This window comes from Equus asinus, chromosome 8 (assembly GCF_041296235.1).
Source record: "Equus asinus isolate D_3611 breed Donkey chromosome 8, EquAss-T2T_v2, whole genome shotgun sequence".
In the NCBI taxonomy this organism is placed as follows: domain Eukaryota; kingdom Metazoa; phylum Chordata; class Mammalia; order Perissodactyla; family Equidae; genus Equus; species Equus asinus.
In genome coordinates, this window is record NC_091797.1 from 68346311 (window position 1) to 68357682 (window position 11372).

Genomic DNA, 11372 nt, shown 5'->3' on the forward strand with positions numbered 1-11372 from the left:
TCTGGGCTGGAAAGTGGGTGGTGGTGATGGGCATAGTGGGAGCATGAGAAATTGAAGGTGGGTTAAGGCTGAGTGTGGATGCCTTGGATGCCACATGTCTCAGAAAATCCTTTATTAGGAACATTAATCTTTTATTAAAGACTAATCCTTTATTAGTAAGACTAATCCATCATTAGTACTGAAGGTGGAAGAGATGGGAGCCAGTGAAATCCACTAGAAAGCTATTTCCATAGTCTAGATGAGGCACAAGGGATCTAAAGAAATAAGGCTAGAAAGACGGGGAGTGGGGAGGGAGGGCGAGGGGAGCCTTAGGCAGTGATTAAATTGTACAACAAACATGGAGCAACTATAATACAACAGATACCAGGTGAAGCCCTGAAGATAAAAAATAAAAAGGCCTGGTTTTTACCCACAAGGAACTTGCAGTTTCATGGGGAACATGGTGAGGAATCAGACAACTGACATACTGTGTGCTAACTGTTGGGAGCAGGGGAGAGAATGTGGCTGAGGGAACTCACAGAGAAGCCACTATTTCAGTGTCTCAGCAGGAAACTGAACCCAATCAGATAGTTCAAGTAACTGCAATGAGGAATTACTTCATGAAAGGGATGTCAGGGCTGAGAGAACCCAAAGTGGCTGCTGAGGCAGCAGGAGACCAGCACAGCGGGAAGCTGTTGCCGTCCCTAGGCCTGAAGGAGGGAGAGGAAGAACAAGTTGATTGGAGCCCAGTAGAAGCTGGAGCCGTGGCGATGGGCCACTGACTGGAGTAAGTGTTCTGGGCTGAGCTGTGTTCCCCAAAACTCATCTGTTGAAGTCCTAACCCCCAGGACCTCAGAATGGGACCATATTTAGAAATAGGGCCTTTAGAGGGTAATTAAAGTAAAAATGAGGTCACTGGGGTGGGCCCTCATCCAATATGACTGGTGTCCCCTAAGAAGAGATTAGGACACAGACACACACGGAGGGAAGCACACCTGAAGACACAGGGGGAAGACGGCCATCCACAGGCCAAGGAGAGAAGTCTCGGAAGGAACCAACACTGCTGACACCTTGATCTTCAATGTCCAGCCTCCAGATCTGGGAGACAATAATTTTCTGCTGTTTAAAGAAATAAAAGACATTTTTTGCCCCGTCTGTGGTACTTTGTTATGGCAGCAGCCCTAGCAAACTAATACAGAGTAGGAAGCAGCCACTGCCAGAAAAGTGACTCGACCAGGAAGGCCATGGGGAAGAGACACCTGGCCTCTCTCCAGCTGTTCCCTAATCTCACTCCAAAGCCAGCCCCAGCTAGATGTGAGCAGAGGAGCCCAAGAGATGAGTTCCACACGTGCAGGTTCCCAGGGCACCTGGGAGCCAAGGAGGGTAAGAATGGATCCAGCAAAGATGTCCAATTAAGTCTTGAGAAATCAAGAAAGGCTACAAGGAGGAGGGGATTCTTGAACTGAGTCTGGAATAATAAATGAGTTAATATGAATGAAACACTTAGAATCTTACTTGCCCCATAATAAGAGCTATGTGTTGTTGTTGTTATTGTTTTCACCAGCAGCCCTTTTTATTTATTATTTCTAGTTCCTCTTAGCAATCCTAGAGGTTGGTATTATTCTCCTCTTTTTACAGATAAGAAAGTTAGTCTCAAAGAGGTTCAGCAAGTGGCTAAGCCAGCTTCACACCCAGGCCTCCTGCTCAAAAGCTACCAGCCAAGGCTGCGTCCCTGAGGGTCCAGTCATCAGCAGACGATGATGCCTGAATAAAGGACAATTCCAATAGAAGATGTTATAGACACAAAGGCACCTTGGCAAGAGAGCTAAGGTACCTTCGAGGACCTGAGGTGGTTTATCAAGGTGGGGGTATAGAGGGCAAAGTGGTGAGAGGCAGGACATGAGCGGAAGGGAGGCAGAGCCAGATTAAAAACATCCTCATATGCTGCGCCAAGATGTTTGGACTCCTTCTCAGAGACTTTTGGGGGTCTTTGAAGGATTTGGATGTTAGAATGAGCATCTTGAGGGCTCTGTTGGGGTTGACATATCCTAGTAGATGAGACTGAAGACGGGAGATCAGTTAGGAGGCCTTTACAGAAAGCCGGTTGAAAAATAATGAAGGCCTTGATTGGCAGTGGGGTTGGAAAGAATGGGGCTGGTTGGGGAAAAGAGAAAAGGGAGATAGGACTTGAATACTAATTAGATGTAGGAAGAGGGAAGGAGAGAAGAGGAAAAGGTTACTCCCAGGTTCTTAGCTTGAGAGACTGTACGGATGGTGGTGCCATTCACAAAGGCTGGAAACACAGGAGGAGGAACAGGCTGGTGGGAAAATGATGGTGGGAAAATGAAACTGAGTTTCAGATGCCTCTGGGTTATCCAAGTAGAAAATATAGAGAGAAGTGACACAAGAAAATACAGAAAACCTAATGATGACTTAAATTTTGTTAACCATCTTACAGCATGAATCAGAATGGTTTTATTCTTCTAAAAAAATGATTATTTTTCCTACCTTTGGTGTGAGAGAGAAGCAGATACTACCATGATTAGGTCATAGTTATAAGCATATTATTTTAATAATTTTTTAGGAGGCCATCACCATGGCCGAATGGTTAAGCTCACATGCTCCACTTCAGCAGCCCAGGGTTTCCCCAGTTCGGATCGTGGGTGTGGACCTAGCACCACTCATCAGCCATGCTGAGGTGGTGTCCCACATAGCACAACCAGAGGGACCAACAACTGGAATATACAACTATGTACTGGGGGGCTTTGGGGAGAAGGAGAAAAAGAGAATATTGGCAACAGATGCTAGCTCAGGGCCAATCTTTAAAAAAAAAATAGTAATTTTTTAGACAAGCAGTTATTGACTTCTAATTTGGCATAAATCTTGAAATAAGTGTTGGGAGATGGAAAGGTGACAGTGAAAGATGAGTAAGACAGAGTCTTCCAGAAAGAGCTGATGGAGTCAAAAAAGTGAAACAAAGGAGTGACCAAAGAGGATGGAAGTGCTAAGTGTGGAATAAATGTCGATATAGTGGATCTTAAGATTCCCAGCTGAACACTGGTATGATGATGTGAGCTACTTAGAAATCCCATTCCAGTTGTGTTGTCAGCAGGAGAAAATAATACTAGGTGTAAAGGCCAGATGAAGACTACAGCTCTTAAAGCCCACTGGTAGAGCAAATTGTGCGTGTCATGGCCTTCTAGTGTGCCATTTCAAATTAGTCAGCTCAAGCAGGCAACAAATAATGAGGAAGTGAACTATGCAATGCCAAAATTTGGAAAGATGAAAAAATACCTGTGTGTGCTACATCAGTGACTCCAAAGATGTTTTTATGAAATCTTAGTTTGAAAAAATAATTCATTTTATCATCCACCTCAATTTTGGTGGTTTGGTAATTCTGACAACCCTAGTTATGGTCAGCAGATAGCCCTTAGGAACAAAGTAGTATAAAAGAAAGTCTCCAGAAAAAAGAAAAAGAATTAGATGAATGAGAACAGACTAAGAGAATGCTGGGACAATATCAAGCACACTAACATTTGTATTATAGGTGTCCCAGAAGGGGAAGAGAGAGACAAAGGGGCAGAAAATTTATTTGAAGAAATAATAGCTGAAAATTTTCCTAACCTAAGAAAGGAAACAGACCTCCAAGTACAGGAAGCACAGAGAGCTCCAAACAAGATAAGCCCAAAGAGGTCCACACCAAGACGCATTATAATTAAAATGTCCAAAATTAAAGATAAAGAGAGAATCTTAGAAGCAGCAAGAGAAAGGCAACAAGTGACATACAAAGGAAACCCCATAAGGCTATCAGTGGACTTGTCAGCCTTACAGGCAAGAAGAGAATGGCATGATGTATTTAAAGTGCTAAAAGGAAAAAACCTACAGCCAAGAATACTCTATCCATCAAGGTTGTCATTCAGAATGGAAGGAGAGATAAACAGCTTCCCAGACAAGCAAAAATTAAAGAAGTTTATCACCAAAAAACCAGTTCTTCAAGAAATGCAGAAGGGCCTTAAAGTGGGAAAGCAATGACCACAAATAGGGATAAAAAAAAATTATCAAAAAAATCCCCCAAAAAACCAGGCAATAAAATCACTGGTAAAGGTAAAAATACAGTAAAGGTAGTAGATCAACCATCTGTGAAGATAATATGAAGGTGAAAAGACAAAACTACTAAACTTACCTATTTCAATGATAAGAGGGTGATGGATAGACAAATACAAAACAGGAGATTAGATGTGATTTCAAGAACATAAAATGTGGGAGGAGGGGAGTGAACAGTAGAGCTTTTAGAAAGAGGTCAAGCTAAAGAGTCTATCAACTCAATATAGACTGTTATATACATAGAGTATTATGTAGGATCCTCATGGTAATCACAAATCCAAAACCTATAATAAGTAAGCAAATAAGTAAGACAAAAGAAATCAAACATATTACTAAAGGAAGCCATCAAACCACAAGGGAAAGGAGCAAGAGAAAAAGAAAGGAACAGAGAAGAACTGCTAAAACACCCAGAAAAAAAAAAGTGACAAAATGGCAATAAATACATATTTATCAATAGCTACTTTAAATGGCAATGGACTAAATGCTCCAATCAAAAGTCATAGGGTGGCCAGTCGGATAAAAAAACAAGACCCATATATATGCTGCATATAAGAGACACACTTCAGACCTACAGACACACAAACTGAAAGTGAAAGGATGGAAAAAGATATTTCACACAAATGACAAAGAAAAGAAAGTGGGAGTAGCAATACTTATATCAGGCAAAATTGACTTTAAAACAAAAACTGTAACAAGAGACAAAGACAGGCACTACGTAATGATAAAGGGAACAATCCAACAAGAAGATATAGCATTTGTAAATATCTATGCACAGAACATAGGAGCACCTAAATATATAAAGCAATTATTAACAGACATAAAAGGAGAAATACACAGTAACACAGTCATAGTAGGGGACTTTAATGCTCCACTTACACCAATGGATGGATCATCCAAACAGAAGATCAATAGGGAAACACCAGCCTTAAACAACACATTTGACCAGATGGACTTAGTGGATATATATAGAACATTCCATCTAAAAACCACAGAATACACATTCTTTTCAAATGCACATGGAACATTCTCCAGGATTGATCACATATTAGGCCACAAAACAAGTCTCAATAATTTTAAGAAGATCAAATAATACCATGCATCTTTCCTGACCACAAAGGTATGAAATCAGAAATCAACGACAGGAAGAAATCAGAAAAGCCACAAAAATGTGGAGATTAAACAAAATGCTACTGGACAATAATTGGGTCAATGAAGAAATCAAAGAACAAATCAAAAAGTTCCTGGAGACAAATGAAAACAAAAATACGACATGCCAAAATCTATGGGATGCAGCAAAAGCAGTTCTAAGAGGGAAGTTTGTAGCAATTCAGGCCTACCTCACAAACAAGAAAAATCCCAAATAAACAATCTAATAGCACATCTAAAGGTACTTGGAAAAGAAGAACAAAAGAAGCCCAAAATCAGCAAAAGGAAGGAAATAATAAAAATCAGAACAGAAATAAACAAAATAGAGACTAAAAAATGGAAAAAAATAATGAAACCAAGAGCTAGTTATTTGAAAAGATAAACAAAATTGACAAACCCTTAGAAAAAGAGAGAAGTCTCAAATAAATAAAATCAGAAGTGAAAGAGGAGAAATTACAACAGACACCTAAGAAATACAAAAGATGATAAGAGAATACTATGAAAATCTATATGCCAACAAATTGGATAATCTAGAAGAAATGGATAAATTCTTAGAAACATACAACCTTCCAAAACCAGACCAAGAAGAAGTAGAGAATTTGAATAGACCAATCACCAGTAAGGAGATCGAAACAGCCATCAAAAACCTCCCAAAAAATAAAAGTCCAGGACCAGATGGCTTCCCTGGTGAATTCTACCAAACATTCAAAGAAGACTTAATACCTATCCTTCTCAAACTCTTCCAAAAAATTGAAGAGGAAGGGAGGCTTCCTAGCTCATTCTACAAAGCCAACATTATCCTGATAGCAAAACCAGAAAAGGACAACACAAAAAAAGAAAATTACAGGCCAATGTCACTGGTGAACATCGATGCAAAAATCCTCAACAAAATATTAGCAAATCAAATACAACAATACATTACAAAGATCATACAACATGGTCAAGTGGGTTTCATTCCAGGGATGCAGGGATGGTTCAACATTGGCAAATCTGCCAACGTGATACACCACATTAACAAAATGAAGAATAAAAATCACATGATCATCTCAATAGATGCAGAGAAAGCATTTGACAACATACAACATCCATTTATGTTAATAACTCTAAATAAAATGGGTATGGAAGGAAAATATCTCAACATAATGAAGGCCATATATGACAAACCCACAGCAAATATCATTCTCAACAGAGAAAAACTGAAAGCTATCCCTATAGGAACAGGAGCCAGACAAGGATGCCCACTGTCACCACTCTTATTTAACATAGTATTGGAAGTCCTAGCCAGAGCAATCAGGCAAGAAAAAGAAATAAAAGAGATCCATATTGGAAAAGAAGAAACAAAACTGTCACTTTTGCAAACGACCTGATTTTATATATAGAAAACCCTAAAGAATCCACTAAAAACTTTTAGAAATAATAAATGAATACAGTCAAGTTGCAGGATACAAAATCAACGTACAAAAATCAGTTGCATTTCTATACACTAACAATGAAGTAATAGAAAGAGAAATTAAGAATACAATCCCATTTACAATTGCAACAAAAAGAATAAAATACCTAGGAATAAACTTAAGCAAAGAGGTGAAAGATCTGTACACCAAAAACTACAAAACATTGTTGAAAGAAATTGAAGAAGACACAAAGGAATGGAAAGAGATTCCATGCTCTTGGATTGGAAGAATTAACATTGTTAAAATGTCCACACTTCCTAAAGCAATCTATAGATTCAATGCAATCCTTATCAACGTTCCAACAACACTTTTCACAGAAATAGAACAAAGAATCCTAAAATTTATATGGAACAACAAAAAACCCCGAATAGCCAAAGGATTCCTGAGAAAAGAGAACAAAGCTGGAGATATCACACTCCCTGATTTCACAATATACTACAAAGCCATAGTAACCAAAACAGCATGGTACTGGCACAAAAACAGACACACAGATCAAAGGAACAGGATCGAGAGCTCAGAAATAAACCCACGCATTTATGGACAGCTAATATTCGACAAGGGAGCCAAGAGCATACAACAGAGAAAGGAGAGTCTCTTTAATAAATGGTGTTGGGAAAACTGGACAGCCACATGCAAAAGAATGAAAGTAGACCATTGTCTTACACCATATGCAAAAATCAACTCAAAATGGATTAAGGACTTGAATGTAAGACCAGAAACCATGAAACTTCTAGAAGAAAACGTAGGCAGTACGCTCTTTGACATCGGTCTGAGCAGCATATTTTCAAGCCCCATGTCTGACCGGGCAAGGGAAACAAAAGAAAAAACGAACAAATGGGACTACATCAAACTAAAAAGCTTCTGCAAAGCAAAGGAAACCATCAACAAAACGATTAGACAACATAACAATTGGGAGGAGATATTTGCAAACCATATATTAGATAAGGGGTGAGTATACAAATATACAAAGAACACATACATCTCAACAACAAGAAAACCAACAACCCAATAAAGCATGGACAAAGGATCTGAACAGAGATTCTTCCAGAGAAGATATACAGATGGCCAACAGGCATATGAAAAGATGCTCAGCATCATTAACTATCAGGGAAATGCAAATCAAAACTACAATGAGATATCACCTCACTCTGGTCAGAATGACTATAATTAACAAGACAGGAAACAACAGTGCTGGAAAGGATGTGGAGAGAAGGAAACCCTCGTACACTGCTGGTGGGAGTGCAAACTGGTGCGGCCACTATGGAAAACAGTATGGAGATTCCTCAAAAAATTAAGAATAGGTCTACCATATGATCCAGCTATTCCACTGCTGGGTATTTATCCAAAGAACTTGAAAACACAAATGCATAAAGATACATGCATCCCTATGTTCATTGCAGCACTATTCTCAATAGCCAAGACTTGGAAGCAACCTAGGTGCTGCTCAAGGGACGAATGGATAAGGAAGATGTGGCGTATATACACAATGGAATACTACTCAGCCATAAGAAATGATGAAATCTGGCCATTTGTGACAACATGGATGGAGCTTGAGGGTATTATGTGAAGTGATATAAGCCAGAGGAAGAAAGTCAAATACCATATGATCTCACTCATAAGTAGAAAATAAAAACAATAACAAACAAGTACATAGCAACAGAGATTGGATTGGTGCTTACCAGAGGGGAAGGGGAAGAGGGGAGGGCAAAGGGGTGATTAGGCTCACATGTGTGGTGATGGTCTATAATTAGTTTTTGGTGGTGAATAAGATGTAATCTACATAGAATTTAAAATATATTACGATGTACATCTGAAAGCTATATAATGTTATAATCCAATATTACTGCAATAAAAAAAAAGACAGTCTCACTGAAAGATGGCTCTTAATCCTCTGAAAATCCTCTTGCAGAAACATCTGTGTGGTTTTACTGTTGGTCAAATAATCTCCCTAAGGCATATTTGAAAAATAATAAAGGTAAGGCACATTTTCTTTGTTGCAATTGAAAAAACCTATGCACTTTGTAAGGCCAATTAAAGAGGATTCCAATGCACTTATTTAAAGTTCTATTTTATTATGTCTTAACTGAGATTTCAATTAATATATAATAAAATAGAAAGAAAGATGGGCAGTTCTAAATATACAGAAAACAAGGAGTATCTCTTCTACTCTAAGAAGTAAAAGCTAGATAAACTATATAATCATAACTTTTCTTGAACCCATCAGGGACTTGAGGTCATAGATTAACTAAGTAGCCCCATATCCAAGGAAAGGCAGGCCATTTCCAGGACAGATGGGATATGAGCACTGGCCCATTAATGGTAGAACAGAGCAGGAAACGTTGTGGGTACCATACAAGTAGGTAAGAGTTAAAACTTCTTAACAGTTTGCTGGAGGCCAAGTATGAGCTAGTGTGAGAGGCCCCCCCACTGATGTGAGGAGAGTTGTCCCCCACTCACGAGCTCGTCCCCACAGACTTTCACCAGGTTATCATTGGTGAGATGGGGTAGGAGGACAAGAGGTTGGAGAGAGCCTCCTATGGCAGTGCAGACATGGAGGAGGGAGTGCTGCCACGTCAGAAGAGTCATGAATCCCATCCAGACCCCTCTCCGCTATGGAACTAAAGCTTAAAGTCACTGCAGAGGGGCAGGAAATCCTGTCAGTCTGAGGGTGCAGGTGAACATGCATTGTCTAAGGAAGGATGAAAAATAAAAACCCCTCTATCTTTGGGAGAGGGACAGAAAACAGCCCTTGCCCAGGAACCTATTCTAATATCTTAGAGGGAGAGGGCAGGAAGCTCCAACACATAGAGTTGCCAGATTTAGCAAATAAAAATGACAGCTAAATTTGAAATTCACACAAACTAAATAATTTTTAGTGTAAGTTTGTCCCTTGCAATATTTGGGACATACTAATGCTAAAAAGTTGTTTGTTGTTTACCTGAAATTCAAATTTAATTGGGTTTTATCTAGCAACCCTACCCACACAAGACCTGCCAGAGGTACGCAGAAGAATTTGGCTTCATGGAAAGCTGGAGAAAGCCCGCCATGGAATCCTCAGCACACAGAGCCTGCCTGAGACTGAAGCTGGACCAGGACAACAAAGAATTCTCCTGCTTCCCACCACAAAGCTAGCAAGCGCTGAGGGACAAGCAACAGCAGCCTACCACTGGCAGGTGGCAAGGGCAGGGAGAGAGAATCTGTCTGTGGTGTCCGGTCACAAGGAAAGACAAAAGCTGAGAGTGGAGCAGGAGCACTGAGGAAAACTCCCCAGGTCCTGAACTCCAAGCCTAAGCACAAGACAACAGCAGAGAAATTTGATGCCAGTGATGCACTGAAGGTAATCAAAACCCAACTCCAACTCAGCTCTTGACCAGATTGACTCAACTCCCTCAATTAACTACCCAGGAGAGTCATCCCATTTTCAGGAATAGATTCTATATATCCTAATGTCTATGCAAAAGAAGTGAAAGCAAGAACTCAAACAGATACTTGTACCCAATGTTCACTGCAGTATTATTCACAACAGCCAAAAGTTAGAAACAACCCAAGTGTCATCAACAGATAAATGGATAGATAAAATGTGGTACATACTACAACAGAATAATATTCAGCCTTAAAAGGGAAGGAAATTTTGATGTATGGTTGAACCTTAAAAACATTATAATAAGTGAAATAAGCAAGAAAAAAAGGATAAATATTGTATGACTCCACTTCTATGAGACACCTAAAATAGGCAGTCATAGAGATGGAAAGCAGAACAGAGGCTACCAGGGCTGGGGAGGAGGACAGAATAGGGAGTTACTGTCTGGGGAAGATAAAACATTATGGAAATAGATAGTGGAGATGGTTGCACAATATTGTGAATGTACACCACTGAATTGTACACCTACATGTGGTTAAAATGATAATTTTTATGTTATGTATATTTTGCCACAAAAATAAGTTAAAATATAAGTAAAAAAATCTTCCAAAAAAACTCCCAGGCTCAGAAGTCTTCACAGGAAGATATTCTAAACGTTTAATGAAGAAATAGTACCAATTTTACACAGAGTCTTCCAGAAAATAGAGAGAACACGTCTCAACATATTCTGTGAAGCCGACATTGCCTTGGCACCAAAACCAGACACAGACAATGCAAGAAAAGAAAACTACAGGCCTATCTTATCATAAATGTAGATGTGAAAATCCTGAACAAAATATTAGTAAATCAAATCCATTGATAGATGAAAAGTATAATAAATTATGACCAAGTGAGATTTATCCCATAAGTGCAATGTTAGTTCAATATTAGAAAATCAAACAGTATAATTCACCACATTAATAGACTAAAGAAATCAATGGACATCTGGATAGATCCAGAAAAAATATTTGACAAAATCCAACATCTGTTCCTGATAAAACTCTCAGCAAACTAGGAATACAAGGGAACTTCCTCAACCTGAGACCTTATGGCATCTATAAAAAATCTGCTGCTAACATCAATTACTTAATGATGAAAAACTAAATGTTGTCCCTTTAAGATCAGGAACAAGGCAAAGTTGTCCACTCTCACCACTTCTGTTCAGCATCATACTAGAGATCCTTGCCAATGTACTAAGGAGGGGTGGGGAGAGAAAGAATACAGATTGAGAAGGAAGAAATACAGCTGCCTCTGTTTGCAGATGACATGATTACCTACACAGAAAATTTCAA